This window comes from Salvelinus sp. IW2-2015, linkage group LG17 (genome assembly GCF_002910315.2).
Source record: "Salvelinus sp. IW2-2015 linkage group LG17, ASM291031v2, whole genome shotgun sequence".
Taxonomy (NCBI): domain Eukaryota; kingdom Metazoa; phylum Chordata; class Actinopteri; order Salmoniformes; family Salmonidae; genus Salvelinus; species Salvelinus sp. IW2-2015.
In genome coordinates, this window is record NC_036857.1 from 22,627,954 (window position 1) to 22,633,170 (window position 5,217).

Consider the following 5,217-nt stretch of genomic DNA (forward strand, 5'->3'; position numbering starts at 1 on the left):
TAGGTCCTGGATGGCAGGAAGCTTGGCCCCAGTGATATACTGGGTCATTTGCACTACCCTCTGAAGCGCCTTACGGTCAGATGCCGAGCAGTTGCCATACCAGGTGGTGATGCAACCGGTCAGGATGCTCTCAATGGTGTAGCTGTAGAACCTTTTGAGGATCTGGGGTCCCATGCCAAATCTTTTCAGTCTCCTGAGGGGGAAAAGGTTTTGTCATGCCCTCTTCATGTCTTGGTATGTTTGGACCATGATAGTACGTTGGTGATGTGGACACCAAGGAACTTGAAACTCTCGACCTGCTCCACTACAGCCCTGTCGATGTTAATGGGGGCGTGTTCGGTTTTCCTGTAGTCCACGATCAGCTCCTTTGTCTTGCTCACATTGAGGGAGAGGTTGTTGTTTTGGCCGCACACTGCCAGTTCTCTGACCTCCTCCCTATAGGCCGTCTCATCGTTGTCGGTGACACTGTTGTGTCATCAGCAAACTTAATGATAGTGTTGGAGTCGTGTGTGTCCACACAGTCGTGGGTGAACAGGGCATATAGGAGGGGACTAAGTACACACCCCTGAGGGGCCCCAGTGTTAAGGATCAGCGTGGCAGACGTGTTGTTGCCTACTCTTACCGCCTGGGGGTGGCCCGTCAGGAAGTCCAGGATCCAGTTGCAGAGGGAGGTGTTTAGTCCCAGAGTCCTTAGCTTAGTGATGAGCTTTGTGGGCACTATGGTGTTGAACGCTGAGCTGTAGTCAATGAACAGCATTCTCACATAGGTGTTCCTTTTGTCCAGGTGAGAAAGGGCCGTGTGGAGTGCGATTGAAATTGCGTCATCTGTGGATCTGGTAGGTCTAGGGTGTCTGGGAGGGTGCTGTTGATGTGAGCCATGACCAGCAGTTCAAAGCACTTCATGGCTACTGACGTGAGTGCCACGGGGCGGTAATCATTTAGGCAGGTTACCTTCGCTTCCTTGGGCACAGGGATTATGGTGGTCTGCTTGAAACATGTAGGTATTACAGACTCGGTCAGGGAGAGGTTGAAAATGTCAGTGAAGACACTTGACAGTTGGTCTGCGCATGCTTTGAGTACACGTCCTGGGAAATCCGTCTGTCCCTGCTGCTTTGTGAATGTTGATCTGTTTAAAGGTTTTGTTCACATTGTCTACCGAGAGCGTTATCACACAGTCATCCAAAACAGCTGGTGTTCTCGTGCATGCTTCAGTGTTGCTTGCCTCGAAGCGAGCATAAAAGGCATTTAGCTTGTCTTGTAGGCTCGCGTCACTGGGCATCTTGAGTCTGCGTTTCCCTTTGTAGTCCAGTAAAAGTTTTCAAGCCCTGCCACATCCGACAAGCGTCAGAGCCGGTGAAGTAGGATTCAATCTTAATCCTGTATTGACGCTTTGCTTGTTTGATGGTTCATCTGAGGGCATAGCGGGATTTCTTATATGCGTTCGGATTAGTCTCCCGCTCCTTGAAAGCGGCAGCTCTAGCCTTTAGCTCAATGCGGATGTTGCCTGTAATCCATGGCTTCTGGTTGGGATATGTACGTACATTCACTGTGGGGATGACGTTGTCGATGCACTTATTGATGAAGCCGATGACTGAGGTGGTGTACTCCTCAATGCCATTGGCTGAATCCCTGAACATATTCCAGTCTGTGCTAGCAAAACAGTCCTGTAGTGTAGCATCCACGTCATCTGACCACTTCCATATTGAGCGAGTCACTGGTACTTCCTGCTTTAGTTTTTGCTTCTAAGCAGGAATCAGGAGGATAGCATTATGGTCAGATTTGCCAAATGGAGGGTGGGGGAGAGCTTTGTATGCATCTCTGTGTGTAGAGTAAAGGTGGTCTAGGATTTATTTTTCTCTGGCTGCACGTGTGACATGCTGGTAAAAATGTGGTAACACTGATTTAAGTTTGCCTGCATAAAAAGTCCCCGGCCACTAGAAGCACCGCTTCTGGGTGAGCATTTTCTTCTTTGTTTATGGCCTTATATAGTTGGTTGAGAGCGGTCTTAGTGCCAGCTTGTTCTGTGGTGGTAAATAGACGGCTACAAATAATACAGATAAGAACTCTCTTGGTATATAGTGTGGTCTACAGCTTATCATAAGGTACTCTACCTCAGGTGAGCAATACCTCTAGACTTCTTTAATATTAGACATTGCGCACCAACTGTTATTGACAAATAGACACACACCCCCACCCCTCGTCTTACCAGAGGTAGCATCTCTGTTCTGCCGGTGCATGGAAAATACCGCTAGCTCTATATTGTCCATATCGTCGTTCAGCCACGTCTCAGTGAAACATAAGATATTACAGTTTTTAATGTCCCGTTGGTAGGATAATCTTAATTGTAGGTCATCAATTTTATTTTCCAAAGATTGCATGTTAGCAAGAAGAACAGATGGCAGTGGGAATTTACTCGCTTGCCAACGGATTCTCAGAAGGCTGCCCGATCTACGGCCCCTTTTCCTGCGTCTTTTCTTCACGCAAAAGCCGGGGGTCTGGGCCTTTTCCAGTGAAAGCAGGATATCCTTCTAGTCAGACTCATTAAAGGAAATAGTTTCTTCCAGTCCGCCGTTAGTAATCGCTCTGATGTCCAGAAGTTATTTTCGGTCATAAGAGATGGTAGCAGCAACATTATGTACACAATAAGTTAAAAAAAATAAGTTACACAAAACGCTAAAAAACTAACAAAATAGCACAATTGGTTGGGAGAATGTACAGTTGAAGTCGGAAGTTTACATACACCTTAGCCAAATACATTTAAACTCAGTTTTTCACAATTCCTGACATTTAATCCGAGTAAAAATTCCCTGTCTTAGGTCAGTTAGGATCACCACTTTATTTCAAGAATGTGAAATGTCAGAATAATAGTAGAGAGAATGATTTATTTCATCACATTCCCAGTGGGTCAGAAGTTTACATACACTCAATTAGTATTTGGTAGCATCACCTTTAAATTGTTTAACTTGGGTCAAACGTTTTGGGTAGCCTTCCACAAGCTCCCCACAATAATTTGGGTGAATTTTGGCCCATTCCTCGTAACAGAGCTGGTGTAACTGAGTCAGGTTTGTAGGCCTCCTTGCTCGCACACGCTTTTTCAGTTCTGCCCACAAATTTTCTATAGGATGAGATCAGGGCTTTGTGATGACCACTGCAATACCTTGACTTTGTTGTCCTTAAGCAATTTTGCAACAACTTTGGAAGTATGCTTGGGGTCATTGTTCATTTGGAAGACACATTTGCGACCAATCTTTAACTTCCTGACTGATTTCTTGAGATGTTGCTTCTATATTTCCACATAATTTTAATTCCTCATGATTTCATCTATTTTGTGAAGTGCGCCAGCCCCTCCTGTAGCAATGCACCCCCACAACATGATGCTGCCACCCCCGTGCTTCACTGTTGGGATGATGTTCTTCGGCTTGCAAGCCTCCCCCTTTTTCCTCTGAACATAATGATGGTCATTATGGCCAAACAGTTCTATTTTTGTTTCATCAGACCAGAGGACATTTCTCCAAAAAGTACAATCTTTGTACCCATGTGCAGTTGCAAACCGTGGTCTGGCTTTTTTATGGCGGTTTTGGAGCAGTGGCTTCTTCCTTGCTGAGCGGCTTCTCAGGTTATGTCAATATAGGACTCGTTTTACTGTGGATATAGATATTTTTGTACCTTTTTCCTCCAGCATCTTCACAAGGTCCTTTGCTGTTGTTCTGGGATAGATTTGCACTTTTGGTAACAAAGTATGTTCATCTCTTGGAGACAGAACACATCTCCTTCCTGAGCGGTATTACGGCTGCATTGTCCCATGGTGTTTATACTTGCGTACTATTGTTTGTACAGATGAACGTGGTACCTTCAGGCATTTGGAAATTGCTCCCAAGAATGAACTAGACTTGTGGAGGTCTTGGCTGATTTTTGATTTTCACATGATGTCAAGCAAAGAGGCACTGAGTTTGAAGGTAGGCCTTGAAATACATCCACAGGTACACTTCCAATTGACTCAATTGATGTCAATTAGCCTATCAGAAGCTTCTAAAGCCATGACATAATTTTCTGGAATTTTCCAAGCTGTTTAAAGGCACAGTCAACTTAGTGTATGTAAACTTCTGACCCACTGGAATTGTGATACAGTGAAATAATCTGTCTGTAAACAATTGTTGGAAAAATGACTTGTGTCATGTGTAACGGATGTGAAATGGCTAGCTAGTTAGCGGGTACGCGCTAATAGCGTTTCAATCGGTTACGTCACTTGCTCTGAGACTTGAAGTAGTGTTTCCCCTTGCTCTGCAAGGGCCGTGGCTTTTGTGGAGCGATGGGTAACGATGCTTCGTGGGTGACTGTTGTTGATGTGTGCAGAAGGTCCCTGGTTCGCGCCCGAGGTCGGTGCGAGGGGACGTACTAAAGTTATACTGTTACACATGCACAAAGTAGATGTCCTAACTGACTTGCCAAAACTATAGTTTGTTAACAAGAAATTTGTGGAGTGGTTGAAAAACGAGTTTAATGACTCCAACCTAAGTGTATGTAAACTCCCGACTTCAACTGTAAAACATCGGCCATGTTCTTCGGCACCATCTGGGTTGAGTTTGGGTGATTGTGGAGGCCAGGTCATCTGATGCAGCACTCCATCACTCTCCTTCTCGTTTAACACTTTTTTGGTTTCTACATGATTCGATGTGTTATTTCATATTTTTGACGTCTTCACTATTATTCTACAATGTAGAAAATAGTAAAAATAAAGAAAAACCCTTGAATGGGTAGTTGTGTCCAAACTTTTGAATGGTACTGTATATATAGGAAAACGTGTGGCCAGTATTTGGGTATGTTCCAGATAGACTCTGTGCAGATGATCAGATCTTTACAATGCCTGGAGAATATCAGGTGCCACATCAATGTCAAGATCCTGTAACACTGTGTATTTTAGTGTTAGACATTTGTGGTCCAGGTCAAAGGTAATTAGGCACCCACCGTGCAAATAGATATGACATACCACTGCAGCCAGGATTGAGCCCACATAACTAGCTCTCCCTCTGCCTACATATTTTTTACAATCCTATAATTTGCACAGCGCTCCATGGTCCTTGTTCAGAATATCAATGGCTCAGAAAAGTTATAATACAGTCAAGACTACCCCTTGAAATGATCAAGAGTATGTGTTAATAATTCCAATTTACATAAATTCACGCCTCTATGAACTCATTCGCGTTGTCCAAAGGTTAT